The 21232-nt window shown below is 40.5% G+C and overlaps 1 non-coding gene across 1 annotated transcript; it reads left to right on the top strand.

Annotated features, from left to right (window-relative positions):
- Positions 1–20653: 20653 nt before the first annotated feature.
- Positions 20654–20761, top strand: LOC130938024 (small nucleolar RNA R71). Its single transcript, XR_009069208.1, has one exon. It is a non-coding gene; the product is annotated as a small nucleolar RNA R71 (small nucleolar RNA).
- The last annotated feature ends 471 nt before the right edge of the window (positions 20762–21232 follow it).

Genomic DNA, 21232 nt, shown 5'->3' with positions numbered 1-21232 from the left:
ATTGACCTTTTGTGGGGGGTAGAAACGTGCCAGAAACTTGCTTTCCACCTCATCCCAGGTTGTTAGGATCCCCCTTGGGAATGATTCCAGCCACTTAGCTGCCTTGTCCCTAAGTGAAAATGGGAACAAGAGCAGTTTATAGGCATCTTCCTGGACTCCATTGGACTTCACCGTGTCGCAAATTCTCAGGAATTTTGTGAGATGTTGGTTTGGATCTTCATTAGCACTCCCACCAAATGAACAATGATTCTCCACCAGTGATATTAGCTGTGGTTTGAGTTCAAAATTGTTGGCCTGAATGGGTGGTTTCTGAATGCTGCTACCACAATTCCCAGAGGTTGCGTTTATGTATGAACCAAGAACCCTCCTCTCGGGAATGGCATTGTTTCCATCAGCTCTCTCATGGTTGTGAACTTCTCTATCCATGTTGAGATCTAGAGCTTCCTCAAAATTGTCCTCAGATTCTCCTTCAGATTCTTCTTCTCCCAGTACTCTCTTCCCTCTTGCTTCCCTTCTAAGTTTATGAAGGGTCCTCTCTGGTTCGGTATATGGAGGAGTTGATGTCTCTCCTCTCCTACCTGTCATACAAGAACACAGCACAGGCAACAAACAAGTGAAATACTCTTGGTTAATGGAAGAGTATGGTTAGAGCAGTTGAGGAATTAATTCAAATAGTTAGTGAGTCAGTGAGTTAGTTGCTTGAATTTAAAGGCATAAAGAAATAAAGCAAGTAACAGAGTGCAGAAATTAAAATTCAACAAGTAACTTGAACTGAATTAACAAAACAAGAAAAATGCTCAATCTAGTTAACTTCCAATTTGAGAATTGTCAATCGAAAACCAATCCCCGGCAACGGCGCCATAAACTTGATGCTACGATTTTAGGAAATTGCACGATCGGCAAAAATTCCTTCCGGCAAGTGCACCGGTTATCGTCAAGTAAAAACTCATAATAGAGTGAGGTCGAATCCCACAAGGATTGGTTGAGTGAGCAATTCGGATTAGAAGTGTGTTCTAGTTGAGCGGAATCAAGATTTAGATGAGAATTGCGGAATGTAAAATTGGCGGGAAACGTAAACTGCAAGAAATTGAAATTGCGGAATCTTAAATTGCATGAATTAAAGAGCGAAAAGCTAAATTGCTGAAATTAAAAAGGGATCGGGGTGATTGCATGAATTTAATTACAGAATGTAAAGAGAAAGTGGTAGATCAGAAATGGGGGAATTCATTGGGTTTCAGGAGATATTGAGATCTCCGAATCAAAACATTTTTATCCCTTCCTCAACCAATGCGTTCATTGAATTTTGCTTGGCAATCTTATATGAGTGGATCCCAATCCCTTGGCTCACCAATTCTCTCTAAAAACAAACAAATTCCCAATCCCTTGGTTTAAATGTTCATAAGAAGAGATGACGCTCGATCACTGATTATACCACACAGTTTCATGAACCACAATTTGGTAGGATTACATGTCACAATATCTATCCAAACCCCAATCCAATTCACTGTGAGAAAGCTTCTCTAGCATGAATCCTCCATTCCTTTCCCAAGGTTCCGAAGGATTCCAATTATGGATAGTTTCTTTCCCAAGACAACTAACCAATGGAATTAGATCGAGAAGCTTTCTAACAAAAATTCAAGAGAAAAGATTGAAGAAGAAGATAAAAACTATTATTGATTCATTGAATTACAATAGAGCTCCCTAACCCAATGAAAGGGGGTTTAGTGAGTCATAGCTCTGAATTCAATTACAAAAAGTATGAAAACTAGAAAAATGATCAAAAGTCCTCTAACTAACTTAAATTCTATCCTATTTATACACTTTCTAAATTGAGCTTCTGTTGTGTTTCTTGGGCTTTGAGGCCTTTCCCTGATTTCCTTTTGCTTTCGGTTTATGATCCATAATCCTGATGAGGCTGCTGATCCAATTCTGTAACATTCATTGAGCCAACTTAGTGATAATCAAGTAATGACACATGACTCAACAAATTGAAATTCCAGACTCATCAATTCTTCAGGCCCAATCCCATAAACCATGATATTCAATTGGGTTTTGTACCAGAGTACGTTTAAGTTAATGTTTGTGCTCAAATGCTAACTTAAAACTGCAATATCTTTGGCCCAGAAACCTTTTCAAATAGTGGCGTTTAAGTTCCAGTGATGCCTTTTGTGGAAGCACGTTTAAGTTCCAGTTTAAGCTTAAACTGGAACTTAAACGTTGGACACTCCTGGAGGTGGTATAACTCAAGCACGTTTAAGCTTCAGTTTAAGGTTAAACTGAAGCTTAAACGTGGAAATGGAAGAAAGCAACCCTGGAGGGTAAAGTAGTTGAACACGTTTAAGCTTCAGTTTAAGGTTAAACTGAAGCTTAAACGTGGAAATGGAAGAAAGCAACCCTGGAGTGTGGAATGGTCGAACACGTTTAAGCTTCAGTTTAAGGTTAAACTGAAGCTTAAACGTGGAAATGAAGAAAGCAACCCTGGAGGAGAATTTTGGTCGAACACGTTTAAGCTTCAGTTTAAGGTTAAACTGGAGCTTAAACGTGGAAATGGCTCCCTGGTGCATTTCTCATTTCTGGCGTTTAATTTCCAGTTTAAGGTTAAACTGGAGGTTAAACGCCACTTTCAGCTTTTCCTCAGCTTTCATGATTTTGGCGTTTAAGCTCCAGTTTAAGCTTAAACTGGAGCTTAAACGCCACTGATAGTTCCCAGCATTATATGGCTTGGCAGTTTAAGTTCCAGTTTAAGCTTAAACTGGAACTTAAACTCCACATGTGATATTCAAGCTTCCTTTATTGATTTTGTTGCTTCCTTGCCAAGCCTCTTCTTCCCTGAAATCATCCAAACAACTGCATCAAAGTCTTGCAAAATTTCATGAGAAATCTTCCATTCATAGCATTCAAGTAATATAACTAAAAACTCATGGAATTTGCATCAAAATCATACTGTTTGGATGGTTCATTGCTTTGTTATTCATTTAACCATTCTTGGTTACTTTAAGCTCAAGAAAATGCATAAAACAACTAAAACTAACAGAAAAATGCTAGTGAAACTAGCCTAAGATGCCTTGGCATCAGCATCACTGTTGTTAATGGCTACAGTCCTGTCCTCTCAGTGAAAATGTTCAATGCGCTCTGTCACAGCACGGCTATTCATCTGTCGATTCTCGATCATGTCGGAATAGAATCCAGTGATTCTTTTGCGTCTGTCACTAACGCCCCACAATCGCGAGTTTGAAGCTCGTCACAGTCATTCAATCCCTGAATCCTACTCAGAATACCACAGACAAGGTTTAGACCTTCCGAATTCTCAAGAATGGCCGCCAATAGATTCTAGCTTATACCACAAAGATCCTGATTAAGGAATCCAAGAGATATCCACTCAAGCCTTGTTTGCATGTAGAACGGAAGTGGTTGTCAGGTACGCGTTCATAAGTGAGAATGATGATGAGCGTCACATAATCATCACATTCATCATGTTCTTAGGTGCGAATGAATATCTTAGAACAAGAATAAGCTGAATTGAATGGAAAATAGTAGTAATTGCATTGATACTCGAGGTACAGCAGAGCTCCACACCTTAATATATGGTGTGTAGAAACTCCACCGTTGAAAATACATAAGAACAAGGTTTAGGCATGGCCGAGAGGCCAGCTCCCATGATCTAAGAACTAGATGTCCAAAGATTTGATCTAAGATAGCATAGGACTGATCAAAGATAAAAATACAATAGCAAAAGGTCCTATTTATAGAGAACTAGTAGCTTAGGGTTTACAAAAATGAGTAAATGACGTAAAAATCCACTTCCGGGCCTGCTTGGTGTGTGCTTGGGCTGAGCATTGAAGCTTTCATGTGTAGAGACTTTTATTGGAGTTAAACGCCAGCTTTTGTGCCAGTTTGGGCGTTTAACTCCAGCTTTTGTGCCAGTTCCGGCGTTAAACGCCGGGAATTCTTGAGCTGATTTGGAACGCACGTTTGGGCCATCAATTCTCGTGCAAAGTATGAACTATTATATATTGCTGGAAAGCCCAGGATGTCTACTTTCCAACTCAATTGAGACGGCGCCAATTGGGCTTCTATAGCTCCAGAAAATTCACTTCGAGTGCAGGAAGGTCAGAATCCAACAGCATCTACAGCCCTTTTTAGCCTCTGAATCAGATTTTTGTTCAGGTCCCTCAATTTCAGCCAGAAAATACCTGAAATCACAGAAAAGCGCACAAACTCATAGTAAAATCCAGAAAAGTGAATTTTAAATAAAAACTAACAAAAATATAATAAAACCTAACTAAAACATATTAAAAACATACTAAAAACAATGCCAAAAAGCATATAAATTATCCGCTCATCACAACACCAAACTTAAATTGTTGCTTGTCCTCAAGCAACTGAAAATCAATAGGAAAAAAGGAAGAGAATATACAATGAATTCCAAAAATATCTATGAAGATCAGTATTAATTAGATGAGCGGGGCTTTTAGCTTTTTGCCTCTGAACAGTTTTGGCATCTCACTTTATCCTTTGAAGTTTAGAATGATTGGCTTCTATAGGAACTCAGAATCTGGATAGTGTTATTGATTCTCCTAGTTATGTACGATGATTCTTGAACACAGCTACTTTATGAGTCTTGGCCGTGGCCCAAATCACTCTGTTTTCCAGTATTACCACCGGATACATCCATGCCACAGACACATAACTGGGTGAACCTTTTCAGATTGTGACTCAACTTTGCTAGAGTCCCCAATTAGAGGTGTCCAAGGTTCTTAAGCACACTCTTTTTGCTTTGGATCACGACTTTAACCGCTCAGTCTCAAGTTTTCACTTGACACCTTCACGCCACAAGCACATGGTTAGGGACAGCTTAGTTTAGCCGCTTAGGCTAGGATGTTATTCCTGTAGGCCCTCCTATCCACTGATTCTCAAAGCCTTGGATTCTTTTTATTATCCTTACTTTTTAAAGGGCTATTGGCTTTTTCTGCTTGCTCTCTCTTTTTTTTTTTGACTTCACTGCTTTTTCTTGCTTCAAGAATCATTTTTATGATTTTTCAGATCCTCAGTAACATGTCTCCTTTTTCATCATTCTTTCAAGAGCCAACAATTTTAACATTCATGAACAACAAATTCAAAAGACATATGCACTGTTCAAGCATACATTCAGAAATCAAAAGTATTGCCACCACATCAAAATAATTAATCTGTTATAAAATTCGAAATTCATGCAATTCTTCTCTTTTTCAATTAAGAACATTTTTCATTTAAGAAAGGTGATGGATTCATAAGACATTTATAACTTTAAGGCATAGACACTAAGACACTAATGATCATAAGACACAAACATAAATAAAACATAAAGCATAATTTTCAAAAAACAGAAAAATAAAGAACAAGGACATTAAAGAACGGGTCCACCTTAGTGATGGCGGCTTGTTCTTCCTCTTGAAGATCTTATGGAGTGCTTGAGCTCCTCAATGTCTCTTCCTTGCCTTTGTTGCTCCTCTCTCATGATTCTTTGATCTTCTCTAATTTCATGGAGGAGGATGGAATGTTCTTGGTGCTCCACCCTTAGTTGTCCCTTGTTGGAGCTCAATTCTCCTAGGGAGGTGTTGATTTGCTCCCAATAGTTTGCTGAGGAAAGTGCATCCCTTGAGGCATCTCAGGGATTTCATGATGAGGAATTTTCTTATGTCCATGAGTGGGATCTCTTGTTTGCTCCATCCTCTTCTTAGTGATGCGCTTGTCCTCATCAATGAGGATGTCTCCCTCTATGTTAATTCCAACTGAATTACAGAGGTGACAAATGAGATGAGGGAAGGCTAACCTTGCCAAGGTAAGAGGACTTGTCCACCACCTTATAAAGTTCGTGGGATATAACCTCATGAACTTCCACTTTCTCTCCAATCATGATGCTATGAATCATGATAGCCCGGTCTATAGTAGCTTCGGACCGGTTGCTAGTGGAATGATTGAGCGTTGGATAAACTCCAACCATCCCCTAGCCACGGGCTTGAGGTCATGCCTTCTCAGTTGAACCGGCTTCCCTCTTGAATCTCTCTTCCATTGAGCGCCCTCTTCACAAATGTCTATGAGGAGATGGTCCAACCTTTGATTAAAGTTGACCCTTCTAGTGTAGGGGTGTTCATCTCCTTGCATCATGGGCAAGTTGAATGCCAACCTTACATTTTCCGGACTAAAATCTAAGCATTTCCCCCGAACCATTGTAAGCCAATTCTTTGGGTCCGGGTTCACACTTTGATCATGCTTCTTGGTGATCCATGCATTGGCATAGAACTCTTGAACCATTAAGATTCCGACTTGTTGAATGGGGTTGGTAAGAACTTCCCAACCTCTTCTTTGGATCTCATGTCGGATCTCCGGATATTCACTCTTTTTGAGTTTGAAAGGGACCTCAGGGATCACCTTCTTCATGGCCACAACTTCATAGAAGTGGTCTTGATGCACCCTTGAGATGATTCTCTCCATCTCCCATGACTCGAAGGTGGAGGCTTTTGACTTCCCTTTCCTCTTTCTAGAGGTTTTTCCGGCCTTAGGTGCCATAAATGGTTATGAAAAAACAAAAAGCAACGCTTTTACCACACCAAACTTAGAAGGTTTGCTCGTCCTCGAGCAAAAGAAGAAAGAAGAGAGTAGAAGAAGAAGAAATAGAGGAGATGGAGGGGGGCTTTGTGTTTCGGCCAAGGGGGAGAAGTAGTGTTTAGGTTGTGTGAAAATGAAGGAGTGAAGATGGGTTTATATAGGAGGGAAAGTGGTTTGAATTTGGATGGTGTGGTAGGTGAGGTTTTATGAAGGATGGATGTGAGTGGTGAAGAGAATGGTGGAATTTGATAGGTGAGGGGTTTTTTTTTTGGGAAGAGGTATTGAGGTGATTAGTGAATGGGTGAAGAAGAGAGAGAGTGGTGGGGATCATGTGGGGTCCACAGATCCTGAGGTGTCAAGGATAGCTCATCCCTGCACCAAGTGGCGTGCAAAATGCCCTTTCTTCCAATCCTGGCATTAAATGCCGGGCTGCTGCCCTTTTTGGTGTTTAACGCCAGCTGCTTGCCCATTCCTGGCGTTAAACGCCAGTCTGGTGCCCCTTTCTGGCGTTAAACGCCCAGAATGGTGCCAGACTAGGCGTTAAACGCCCATTATGCTGTCTTCACTGGCGTTTAAACGCCAGCAAGTTTTCCTCCAGGGTGTGCTATTTTTCTTTCTATTTTTCATTCTGTTTTTGCTTTTTCAATTGATTTTGTGACTTCACATGATCATCAACCTACAGATAACATAAAATAACAAAGGAAAATAGATAAATATAACATTGGGTTGCCTCCCAACAAGCGCTTCTTTAATGTCAGTAGCTTGACAGTGGGCCCTCATGGAGCCTCACAGATGTTCAGAGCAATATTGGAACCTCCCAACACCAAACTTAGAGTTTGAATGTGGGGGTTCAACACCAAACATAGAATTTGGTTGTGGCCTCCCAACACCAAACTTAGAGTTTAGCTGTGGGGGCTCTGTTTGACTCTGTTTTGAGAGAAGCTCTTCATGCTTCCTCTCCATGGTTACAGAGGGATATCCTTGAGCTTTAAACACAAAGGATTCTTCATTCACTTGAATGATCAATTCTCCTCTGTCAACATCAATCACAGCCTTTGCTGTGGCTAGGAAGGGTCTGCCAAGGATGATGGATTTATCCATGCACTTCCTAGTCTCTAGGACTATGAAATCAATAGGGATGTAATGGTCTTCAACCTTTACCAGAACATCCTCTACAAGTCCATAAGGTTGTTTTCTTGAATTGCCTGCCATCTCTAGTGAGATTCTTGCAGCTTGTACCTCAAAGATCCCTAGCTTCTCCATTACAGAGAGAGGCATGAGGTTTATGCTTGACCCTAGGTCACACAGAGCCTTCTCGAAGGTCATGGTGCCTAATGTACAAGGTATTGAGAACTTCCCAGGGTCCTGTCTCTTTTGAGGTAATCTCTGCCTAGTCAAGTCATCCAGTTCTTTGGTGAGCAAAGGGGGTTCGTCCTCTCAAGTCTCATTACCAAATAACTTTTCATTTAGCTTCATGATTGCTACAAGGTACTTAGCAACTTGCTCTTCAGTGACATCTTCGTCCTCTTCAGAGGAAGAATACTCATCAGAGCCCATTGGTGCACAAAATTGCAATCACACTTTTGCAATCCCGCACAACTAACCAGCAAGTGTACTGGGTCGTCCAAGTAATACCTTACGTGAGTAAGGGTCGATCCCACGGAGATTGTCGGCTTGAAGCAAGCTATGGTTATCTTGTAACTCTTAGTCAGGATATCAATAATTATCAGGGTTGATTGTAAAAAGCAAAAGAACATGAAATAAGTACTTGTTTTGCAGTAATGGGGAACAAGTTTGAGGTTTTGGAGATGCTCTATCTTCTGAACCTCTGCTTTCCTACTGTCTTCTTCTTCAAGCACGCAAGGCTCCTTCCATGGCAAGCTGTATGTAGGGTTTCACCGTTGTCAATGGCTACCTCCCATTCTCTCAGTGAAAATGTTCAACGCGCTCTGTCACAGCACGGCTAATCATTTGTCGGTTCTCAATCGGGTTGGAATAGAATCCAGTGATTCTTTTGTGTCTGTCACTAATGCCTAGCCCTCAGGAGTTTGAAGCTCGTCACAGTCATTCAATCCTTGAATCCTACTCAGAATACCACAGACAATGTTTAGACCTTCCGGATTCTCTTGAATGCCGCCATGAATTCTAGCTTATACCACGATGATTCTGATTAAAGAATCCAAGAGATATCTACTCAATCTAAGGTAGAACGGAGGTGGTTGTCAGGCACACGTTCATAGGTGAGAATGATGATGAGTGTCACGGATCATCACATTCATCAAGTTTAGGAACAAGTGATATCTTGGAATAGAAGCAAGCGTGATTGAATGAAAAAACAGTAGTAATTGCATTAATCCATCAAGACACAGCAGAGCTCCTCACCCCCAACCATGGGGTTTAGAGACTCATGCCATGGACAATACAATGAGAAACGTGTAAAGTGTCATGAGGTCCAGATACAATATCAAAAGGTACTATTAATAGTGAACTAGTAACCTAGGGTATACAGAAATGAGTAAATGACGTAAAAATTCACTTCTGGGATCCACTTGGTGTGTGCTTAGGCTGAGCATTGAAGCTTTCATGTGTAGAGACTGTTTCTGGAGTTAAACGCCACCTTTTATGCCAGTTTGGGCGTTTAACTCCAATTTTTGTGCCAGTTCCGGCGTTAAACGCCGGGAATTATGAAGCTGATTTGTAGCGCCAGTTTAGGCCATCAAATCTCGGGCAAAGTATGGACTATTATACATTGCTGGAAAGCCCAGGATGTGTACTTTCCAACGCAATTCAGAGCGCGCCAATTGGGCTTCTGTAGCTCCCGAAAATCCACTTCGAGTGCAGGGAGGTCAGAATCCAACAGCATCTGCAGTCCTTTTCAGCCTCTGAATCAGATTTTTGCTCAGGTCCCTCAATTTCAGCCAGAAAATACCTGAAATCACAGAAAAACACAGAAACTCATAGTAAAGCCCAGAAATGTGAATTTTAACTACAAACTAATAAAAATGTAATAAAAACTAACTAAAATATACTAAAAACATACTAAAAATAATGCCAAAAAGCGTATGAATTATCCGCTCATCACAACACCAAACTTAAATTGTTGCTTGTCCCCAAGCAACTGAAAATCAAATAGGATAAAAAGAAGAGAACATACTATAGACTCCAAAATATCAATGAAACTTAGCTCCAATTAGATGAGCGGGACTAGTAGCTTTTTGCTTCTGAATAGTTTTGGCATCTCATTTTATCCTTTGAAATTTAGAATGATTGGCATCTATAGGAACTCAGAATTTAGATAGTGTTATTGATTCTCCTAGTTAAGTATGATGATTCTTGAACATAGCTACTTTATGAGTCTTGGCTGTGGCCCAAAGCACTCTGTCTTCCAGTATTACCACCGGATACATACATGCCACAGACACATAACTGGGTGAACCTTTTTAGATTGTGACTCAGCTTTGCTAGAGTTCCCAATTAGAGGTGTCCAGGGTTCTTAAGCACACTCTTTTTTCCTTGGATCACTTTTTATGTCTACCCTTGCCTTTTGGTTTAAAGGGCTATTGGCTTTTTCTTCTTGCTTTTTTTTTCTTCTTCTCTTTTTTTTTCACTGCTTTTTCTTGCTTCAAGAATCAATTTGATGATTTTTTAGATTCTCAATAACATTTCTCCTTTTCCATCATTCTTTCAAGAGCCAACAAATTTAACATTCTTTGAACAACAAATTCAAAAGACATATGCACTGTTCAAGCATTCATTCAGAAAACAAAAAGTATTGTCACCACATCAAACTAATTCAACTAGTTTCAAAGATGAATTCGAAATCCTGTACTTCTTGTTCTTTTGTGATTAAAGCATTTTTCATTTAAAAGAGGTGATGGATTCATAGGACATTCATAGCTTTAAGGCATAGACACTAAGATACTAATGATCATGTAGTGAAGACACAAACATAGATAGAACATCAAGCATAGAAATCGAAAAACAGAATAATAAGAACAAGGAAATTAAGGAACGGGTCCACCTTAGTGATGACGGCTAGTTCTCCTTCTTGAAGATCCTATGGAGTGCTTTTGCTCCTCAATGTCTCTTCCTTGCCTTTGTTGCTCCTCTCTCATGATTCTTTGATCTTCTTTAATTTCATGGAGGATGATGGAATGTTCTTGGTGCTCCACCCTTAGTTGTCCCATGTTGGAACTCAATTCTCCTAGGGAGGTGTTGATTTGCTCCCAATAGTTTTGTGGAGGAAAGTGCATCCCTTGAGGCATCTCAGGGATTTTATGATGAGGAATTTGCTCAAGCTCTTGTTTGCTCCATCCTTTTCTTAGTGATGAGCTTTTGAGATGAATCTCTCCATCTCCCATGACTCGGAGGTGGAAGCTTTTGCCTTCCCTTTCCTCTTTCTAGAGGTTTTTCTGGCCTTAGATGCCATAAATGGTTATGGAAAAACAAAAAGCAATGCTTTTACCACACCAAACTTAGAAGGTTTGCTCGTCCTCGAGCAAAGGAAGAAAGAAAGGAGTAGAAGAAGAAGAAAATGGAGGAGATGGAGAAGTAGTGTGTATGATGTGTGAAAATGAGGGGGTGAAGATGGGTTTATATAGGGGTGGAGAGAGGGGTAGGGTAGGTGGGGTTTTATGAAGGATGGATGTGAGTGGTGAAGAGTGATGAGCGAATAATTTGTACGCTTTTTGGCATTGTTTTTAGTATGTTTCTAGTAGGATTTAGTTAGTTTTTAGTATATTTTTATTAGTTTTTAGTTAAAATTCACTTTTCTGGACTTTACTATGAGTTTGTGTGTTTTTCTGTGATTTCAGGTATTTTCTGGCTGAAATTGAGGGACCTGAGCAAAAATCTGATTCAGAGACTGAAAAGGACTGCAGATGCTGTTGGATTCTGACCTCCTTGCACTCGAAGTGGATTTTATGAAGCTACCGAAGCCCAATTGGCGCGCTCTCAACGGCGTTGTAAAGTAGACATCTTGGGCTTTCTAGCAATATATGATAGTCCATACTTTGCCTAAGATTTGATGGCCCAAACCGGCGTTCAAAGTCACCTTTAGAATTCCCAGCGTTAAACGCTGGAACTGGCACCAAAGTGGGAGTTAAACGCCCAAACTGGCACAAAAGCTGGCGTTTAACTCCAAGAGAAGTCTCTACACGAAAATGCTTCATTGCTCAGCCCAAGCACACACCAAGTGGGCCCAGAAGTGGATTTTTATGTCATTTACTCATCTTTGTAATTCTTAAGCTACCAGTTCCCTATAAGTAGGACCTTTTACTATTGTATTTTCATCTTGGTTCTTCTGGTTCCCTCTTTGGGACCGAAGCCAATGATCACTCTTGTTCTTATGTATTTTCAACGGTGGAGTTTCTACACACCATAGATTAAGGTGTGGAGCTCTGCTGTACCTCGAGTATTAATGCAATTACTATTGTTCTTCTATTCAATTCAGCTTGTTCTTGTTCCAAGATATCACTTGTTCTTCAACTTGATGAATGTGATGATCCGTGACACTCATCATTATTCTCACCTATGAACGTGTGACTGACAACCACCTCCGTTCTACCTTAGATTGGGTGGATATCTCTTGGATTCCTGATACATGACGCATGGTTGTTGCTCGCCTGACAAACGAGCGCTCGCCTGACAACCGAGCCATCCATTCCGTGAGATCAGAGTCTTCGTGTTATAAGCTAGAACTGATGGCGGCATTCAAGAGAATCTGGAAGGTCTAAACCTTGTCTGTGGTATTCTGAGTAGGATTCAATGATTGAATGACTGTGACGAGCTTCAAACTCGCGATTGTGGGGCGTTAGTGACAGACGCAAAAGAATCACTGGATTTTATTCCGACATGATCGAGAACTGACAGCTGGATAGCCGTGCCGTGACAGGGTGCGTTGAACATTTCCACTGAGAGGATGGGAGGTAGCCACTGACAACGGTGAAACCCTTGCATACAGCTTGCCATGGAAAGGAGTAAGAAGGATTGGATGAAGACAGTAGGAAAGCAGAGAGACAGAAGGGACAAAGCATCTCCATTCGCTTATCTGAAATTCTCACCAATGAATTGCATAAGTATCTCTATCTTTATCTTTATGTTTTATTCATCATCTATACCCATTTGAGTCTGCCTGACTGAGATTTACAAGGTGACCATAGCTTGCTTCATACCAACAATCTCTGTGGGATCGACCCTTACTCGCGTAAGGTTTATTACTTGGACGACCCAGTACACTTGCTGGTTAGTTGTGCGAAGTTGTGATAAAGAGTTGAGATTGCAATTGTGCGTACCATGTTGATGGCGCCATTGATGATCACAATTTCGTGCACCAAAGAGGATGGTGGGATTTGATAGGTAAGGGGTTTTTTGGGGAAGAGGTATTGAGGTGATTGGTGAATGGGTGAAGAAGAGAGAGAGTGGTGGGGTAGGTGGGGATCCTGTGGGGTCCACAGATCCTGAGGTGTCAAGGATAATTCATCCCTGCACCAAGTGGCGAGCAAAAATGCTCCTTCTGCCAATCCTGGCGTTAAACGCCGGGCTGGTGCCCATTTCTGGCGTTTAACGCCAGCTTGGTGCCCATTCCTGGCGTTAAACGTCAGTCTGGTGCCCCTTTCTGGCGTTAAACGCCCAGAATGGTGCCAGACTGGGCGTTAAACGCCCATTTACTGCCCTTACTGGCGTTTAAACGCCAGCAAGCTTTTCCTCCAGGGTGTGCTATTTTTCTTTCTTTTTTTCATTCTGTTTTTGCTTTTTCAATTGTTTTTGTGACTTCCCATGATCATCATCCTATAGAAAACATAAAATAACAAAGGAGAATAGATAAATATAACATTGGGTTGCCTCCCAACAAGCGCTTCTTTAATGTCAATAGCTTGACAGTGGGCTCTCATGGAGCCTCACAGATACTCAAAGCCATGTTGGAACCTCCCAACACCAAACTTAGAGTTTGAATGTGGGGGTTCAACACCAAACTTAGAAGTTGGTTGTGGCCTCCCAACACCAAACTTAGAGTTTGACTGTGGGGGCTCTGTTTGACTCTGTTTTGAGAGAAGCTCTTCATGCTTCCTTTCCATGGTTACAGAAGGAGAACCTTGAGTCTTATAGTTTGCACTGTCTGCAAGCCACGGAGCTTCCTGAATAGCAAATAATTGCTCATCCGGAAAGGTTTCAGAGATCTCAGTAGGAGGGAGGGATGCTCCTGCTACTGGTTCTATCCGGGACAGGTGATCAGCTACTTGATTCTCTGTCCCTTTTCTGTCTCTTATTTCTATATCAAACTCTTGCAGAAGCAACACCCATCTTATGAGCCTGGGTTTTGAATCCTGCTTTGTGAGTAGATATTTAAGAGCAGCATGGTCAGTGTACACGATCACTTTTGATCGTACTAAATAAGATCTGAACTTGTCAATGGCATAAACCACTGTAAGTAACTCCTTTTCTGTGGTTGTGTAGTTCTTCTGTGCATCATTTAGAATACGGCGGCCATAATAAATGACGTGCAGAAGTTTACCATGCCTTTGTCCCAATACTGCACCAATGGCATGGTCACTGGCATCACACATTAGTTCAAATGGTAATGTCCAGTCTGGTGCAGAGATGACTGGTGCTGTGACCAGCTTAGCTTTCAGAGTCTCAAACGCCTGCAGACAATCCTTATCAAAGATAAATGGTGTGTCAGCAGCTAGCAGATTACTCAGAGGTTTGGCAATTTTTGAAAAATCCTTTATAAACCTTCTGTAGAATCCTGCATGCCCCAGAAAGCTTCTGATTGCCTTAACATTGGTAGGTGGTGGTAATTTTTCAATTACTTCAACTTTAGCTTGATCCACCTCTATTCCCGTGTTTAAAATTTTATGCCCAAGGACAATCCCTTCAGTCACCATAAAGTGACATTTTTCCCAGTTTAAAACTAGGTTGGTCTCTTGGCATCTTTTTAGAACAAGTGCTAGATGGTTAAGGCAGGAGCTGAATGAGTCTCCAAATACTAAAAAGTCATCTTGAAGACTTCCAGAAATTTTTCTACCATATCTGAGAAGATAGAGAGCATGCACCTCTGAAAGGTTGCAGGTGCATTGCACAGACCAAAAGGTATCCTTCTGTAGGCAAATACTCCAGAAGAACATGTAAATGCTGTTTTCTCTTGTTCCTGAGGATCTACTACAATTTGGTTTAACCTGAATAGCCATCCAAAAAGTAGTAATATTCATGACCTGCTAGTCTCTCTAGCATCTGGTCTATGAATGGTAAAGGAAAATGATCCTTCCGGGTGGCTGTATTGAGTCTTCTGTAGTCAATACACATACGCCACCCTGTAACTATTCTTGTAGGAACCAGTTCATTCTTTTTATTATGAACCACTGTCATGCCTCCCTTCTTGGGGACAACGTGGACAGGGCTCACCCAGGGGCTATCAGAAATAGGATAAATAATCCCAGCCTCTAGTAACATAGTGACCTCTTTCTGCATCACCTCCTTCATGGCTGGATTTAGCCGCCTTTGTGGTTGAACCACTGGCTTAGCATCATCCTCCAATAGGATCTTGTGCATGCATCTTGCTGGGCTAATGCCCTTAAGATCACTTATGGACCACCCAAGAGCTGTGTTGTGTGTCCTTAGCACTTGAATTAGTGCTTCCTCTTTCTGTGGATTTAAAGCAGAGCTTATGATCACTGGAAAAGTGTCACCTTCTCCCAGAAATGCATATTTCAGGGATGGTGGTAGTGGCTTGAGCTCGGGTTTAGGAGGCTTATCTTCTTCCTGAGGAATTTTCAGAATTTCTTTTATTTCCTTTAGTTCGTCCAGATCAGGCTGAAAATCTTTAAAGATGTCCTCTAGCTCTGATTCTAGACTTTCAGTCATATTGATCTCCTCCACCAAAGAGTCAATAATGTCAGCGCTCATGCAATCATTTGATGTGTCTGGATGCTGTATAGCTTTGACAACATTTAACTTGAACTCATCCTCATTGACTCCCAGGGTTACTTCCCCTTTTTGGACATCAATGAGAGTTCGTTCAGTTGCTAGGAAGGGTCTTCCTAGAATGAGGGTTGCACTCTTGTGCTCCTCCATTTCCAGCACTACAAAGTCAGTGGAAAAGGCGAATGGCCCAACCTTGACAATCATGTCCTCAATTATGCCTGATGGATATTTAATGGAGCCATCAGCAAGTTGGAGGCAAATTCGGGTTGGTTTGACTTCTTCAGTCAAGCCAAGCTTTCTAATAGTGGATGCAGGTATTAGGTTGATACTTGCCCCAAGATCACATAGAGCTTTCTTGGTACAAGTACCCTCTAATGTGCATGGTATCATAAAGCTTCCAGGATCATTAAGCTTCTCTGGTAAGCTCTTTAAAATGACTGCACTGCATTCTTCAGTGAGAAAAACTTTTTCAGTTTCTCTCCAATCCTTCTTATGACTTAAGATCTCTTTCATGAACTTAACATAAAAAGGTATTTGCTCAAGTGCCTCTGCAAACGGAATCTTTATTTCAAGAGTCCTTAGATAGTCTGCAAAGCGGGCAAATTGCTTATCCTGTTCCGCTTGGCGGAGTTTCTGAGGATAAGGCATCTTGGCTTTATATTCTTCAACCTTAGTTGCTGCAGGTTTATTTCCTACAGAAGTGGTTGGAGAAGCCTGCTTAAGGGGGTTGTTATCAGCACTTGCAAGTGTTTGACCCCTTTGTGGCGTTTGAACGCCAGGATTGGGTGCTTTTTGGGTGTTTAACGCCAGATTACAACCCTTTTCTGGCGTTTGAACGCCAGAAGTGGCTACCCATTGGGCGTTTAATGCCACTTTCTTACCCTTTTCTGGCGTTTGAATGCCAGAATCATTCCTCTCTGGGCTCTTACTGTCCTCAGAGGGATTTTGGGTAGTTGGTTGGTCATCCTCTGTCAGTTGTTCCTTTCTTAGCTTTCTGCTGCTTTGAGTTGATACATTCAATGTCTTCCCACTCCTTAATTTAACAGCTTGGCATTCTTCTGTTGTCTGTTTAGATAGTTGCTGTCTTGTCTGATTCAATTGTGCTTCCATATTCTTGTTAGCATTTTTAGTGTCTTGGAGCATCTCTTTAAATTCTGCTAATTGTTTTGTCATAAGGAGTAATTGTTGATTAAGCTCAATTATCTGTTCTTGAGGATTAGGATCAGCAGTTACTGCCATAGCTTCTTCTTTTGTAGAGGGCTCACTGCTTGAGTATAGATATTGATTTCTAGCAATCGTATCTATGAGCTCTTGAGCCTCTTCAATCGTCTTCCTCATGTGTATAGATCCACCAGCTGAGTGGTCCAGAGACATCTGAGCTTTTTCTGTAAGCCCATAGTAGAAGATGTCTAACTGTACCCACTCTGAAAACATTTCAGAGGGGCATTTTCTTAGCATACCTCTGTACCTCTCCCAGGCATTATAAAGGGATTCATTATCCTTTTGTTTAAAGCCTTGGATGTCCAGCCTTAGCTGTGTCATCCTTTTTGGAGGGTAAAATTGATTCAGGAATTTGTCTGATAACTGTTTCCATGTCTTTATGCTTGCTGTAGGTTGGTTATTCAACCACCTCTTAGCTTGATCTTTTACAGCAAATGGAAACAGTAATAGTACTGTGTCAGCAATTTGTAAAAACTGTGCCAGAAACTCAGTAGGTTCTTCTTGTGGAAGACCGGAATACTGGCAATTTTGCTGTACCATGATAATGAGTTGAGGATTTAGCTCAAAGCTGCTTGCTTTAATGGGAGTTATACAGATGCTACTCCCATATGCAGCTGTAATGGGGTTAGCATATGACCCCAGAGTCCTTCTGGACTGCTCAATTCCACTTAGGTCCATGATGGAGAAAGGAAAATGATATGGATTCACAGGTAAAGTAAAAAAATTTTTTTTTAATTAAAAAGGTGACCGAAAATAATGAAATAAAATAAATGGAAAAGAAAATAAAGTAAAATTTTGAAAACTAAAAGAAAATAAAATCAAAGCAAATTGAAAACTAAATTAATTAATCAATTAAAAAGATATGATTGAAAAGATATGATTGCAAATAAAAAAAATGATTGAAAATATATGATTGAAGAAATTAAAAAGATTTGATTTTTGAAAAAGATTTGAAAAGATCAATTTTTGAAATTAGAATTTTGACTTGACTAAAAAAAATATATGATTTGGAAAATCTTTGACTAATTTAATGCAAAATTTCGAAAATTATGAATAAAATAAGGAAAGGATATTTTTTTTATTTTTAAATTTTAATGAGGAAAGAGAAAAACAACAAAACGACACTAAACTTAGAAATTTTAGATCAAAACAAAGAGAACAAACAAGAAAACTTTGAATGTCAAGATGAACACCAAGAACACTTTGAAGATCAAGATGAACACCAAGAACAAATTTTTGAAAAATTTTTAAGTGAATAAAGCACAAAAGACAACAAACTTAAAATTTTTAGAAAATCAAACACAAATTTTTGAAAACTTAAAGGAAAACACAAAGAAGACACCAAACTTAAAATATGAAACTAAACCCAAATAAAAGACTCTAAACCAACAAAAATAAAATAGTCCTAATCTAAGCAACAATATAAACCGTCAGTTGTCCAAACTCGAACAATCCCCGGCAACGGCGCCAAAAACTTGGTGCACGAAATTGCAATCACACTTTTGCAATCCCGCACAACTAACCAGCAAGTGTACTGGGTCGTCCAAATAATACCTTACGTGAGTAAGGGTCGATCCCACGGAGATTGTCGGCTTGAAGCAAGCTATGGTTATCTTGTAACTCTTAGTCAGGATATCAATAATTATCAGGGTTGATTGTAAAAAGCAAAAGAACATGAAATAAGTACTTGTTTTGCAGTAATGGGGAACAGGTTTGAGGTTTTGGAGATGCTCTATCTTCTGAACCTCTACTTTCCTACTGTCTTCTTCTTCAAGCACGCAAGGCTCCTTCCATGGCAAGCTGTATGTAGGGTTTCACCATTGTCAATGGCTACCTCCCATCCTCTCAGTGAAAATGTTCAACCCGCTCTGTCACAGCACGATTAATCATCTGTCGGTTCTCAATCGGGTTGGAATAGAATCCAGTGATTCTTTTGAGTCTGTCACTAACGCCCAGCCCTCAGGAGTTTGAGGCTCGTCACAGTCATTCAATCCTTGAATCCTACTCAGAATACCACAGACAAGGTTTAGACCTTCCGGATTCTCTTGAATGCCGCCATCAATTCTAGCTTATACCACGAAGATTCTGATTAAAGAATCCAATAGATATCTACTCAATCTAAGGTAGAACGGAGGTGGATGTCAGGCACACGTTCATAGGTGAGAATGGTGATGAGTGTCACGGATCATCACATTCATCAAGTTTAGGAACAAGTGATATCTTGGAATAGAAGCAAGCGTGATTGAATGAAAAAACAGTAGTAATTGAATTAATCCATCAAGACACAGCAGAGCTCCTCACCCCCAACCATGGGGTTTAGAGACTCATGCCGTGGACAATACAATGAGAAACGTGTAAAGTGTCATGAGGTCCAGATACAATATCAAAAGGTACTATTAATAGTGAACTAGTAACCTAGGGTATACAGAAATGAGTAAATGACGTAAAAATCTACTTCTGGGGTCCACTTGGTGTGTGCTTGGGCTGAGCATTGAAGCTTTCATGTGTAGAGACTGTTTCTGGAGTTAAACGCCAGCTTTTATGCCAGTTTGGGCGTTTAACTCCAATTTTTATGCCAGTTCCGGCATTAAACGTCGGGAATTCTGAAGCTGATTTGTAATGCCAGTTTGGGCCAACAAATCTCGGGCAAAGTATGGACTATTATACATTGCTGGAAAGCCCAGGATGTGTACTTTCCAACGCAATTTAGAGCGCTCAAATTAGGCTTCTGTAGCTCCCGAAAGTCCACTTCGAGTGCAGGGAGGTCAGAATCCAACAGCATCTGCAGTCCTTTTCAGCCTCTGAATCAGATTTTTGCTCAGGTCCCTCAATTTCAGCCAGAAAATACCTGAAATCACAGAAAAACACACAAACTTATAGTAAAGCCCAGAAAGATGAATTTTAACTACAAACTAATAAAAATGTAATAAAAACTAACTAAAATATACTAAAAACATACTAAAAATAATGCCAAAAAGCGTATAAATTATCCGCTTATCACTCATGAATGGCAGAAGTAAATCAATGGAATCTCTATGGTCTCAGTGTGAGCCTCAGATTCCCATGGTTCCACATTAGGAAATTCATTGGAGGCCAGTGGACGTCCATTGAGGTCTTCCTCAGTGGCGATCACTGCCTCTTCCTCCTCTCCAATTTTGGCCATGTTGATGGCCTTACATTCTCCTTTTGGATTCTCTTCTTTATTGCTTGGAAGAGTACTAGGAGGGAGTTCATTAACTTTCTTACTCAGCTGACCCACTTGTGCCTCCAAGTTTCTAATGGAGGACCTTGTTTCAGTCATGAAACTTTGAGTGGTTTTGATTAGATCAGAGACCATGGTTGCTAAGTCAGAGTGGCTCTGCTTAGAATTCTCTGTCTGTTGCTGAGAAGATGATGGAAAAGGCTTGCCATTGCTAAACTTGTTTCTTCCACCATTATTGTTGTTGAAACCTTGTTGAGGTCTGTGTTGATCCTTCCATGAGAGATTTGGATGATTTCTCCATGAAGGATTATAGGTGTTTCCATAGGGTTCTCCCATGTAATTCACCTCTTCCATTGATGGGTTCTCAGGATCATAAGCTTCTTTTTCAGATGAAGCGTCCTTAGTACTACCTGGTGCAGCTTGCATTCCAGACAGACTTTGAGAAATCATATTGACTTACTGAGTCAGTATTTTATTCTGAGCCAATATGGCATTCAGAGTATCAATCTCAAGAACTCCTTTCTTCTGATTCGTCCCATTGTTCACAAGATTCCTTTCAGAAGTGTACATGAATTGGTTATTTGCAACCATTTCAATGAGTTCTTGAGCTTCTGCAGGCGTCTTCTTCAGATGAAGAGATCCTCCAGCAGAGCTGTCCAATGACATCTTGGACAGTTCAGACAGACCATCATAGAAGATACCTATGATGCTCCATTCAGAAAGCATGTCAGAAGGACACTTTCTGATCAATTGTTTGTATCTTTCCCAAGCTTCATAGAGGGATTCACCTTCCTTCTGTCTGAAGGTTTGGACTTCCACTCTAAGCTTACTCAATTTTTGAGGTGGAAAGAACTTTGCCAAGAAGGCATTGACTAGCTTTTCCCAAGAGTTCAGGCTTTCTTTAGGTTGTGAGTCCAACCATATCCTAGCTCTGTCTCTTACAGCAAAAGGGAATAGCATAAGTCTGTAGACCTCAGGGTCAACTCCATTGGTCTTAACAGTGTCACAGATTTGCGAGAATTCAGCTAAAAACTGATGAGGATCTTCCAATGGAAGTCCATAAAACTTGCACTTCTGTTGCATTAGAGAAACTAATTGAGGCTTAAGCTCAAAGTTGTTTGCTCCAATGGCAGGGATAGAGATGCTTCTCCCATAGAAGTCGGGAGTAGGTGCAGTAAAGTCACCAAGCACTTTCTTTGCATTGTTGGCATTATTGTTGTTTTCAGCTGCAATGTCTTCTTCTTGTTTGAAGATTTATATTAGGTCCTCTCCAGAGAGTAGTGCTTTAGCTTCTCTTAG

This window comes from Arachis stenosperma, chromosome 6 (assembly GCF_014773155.1).
Source record: "Arachis stenosperma cultivar V10309 chromosome 6, arast.V10309.gnm1.PFL2, whole genome shotgun sequence".
Taxonomy (NCBI): Eukaryota; Viridiplantae; Streptophyta; class Magnoliopsida; order Fabales; family Fabaceae; genus Arachis; species Arachis stenosperma.
The sequence above is the reverse complement of the archived record's forward strand: the minus strand, read 5'-3'. Positions and strand labels throughout refer to the sequence as shown.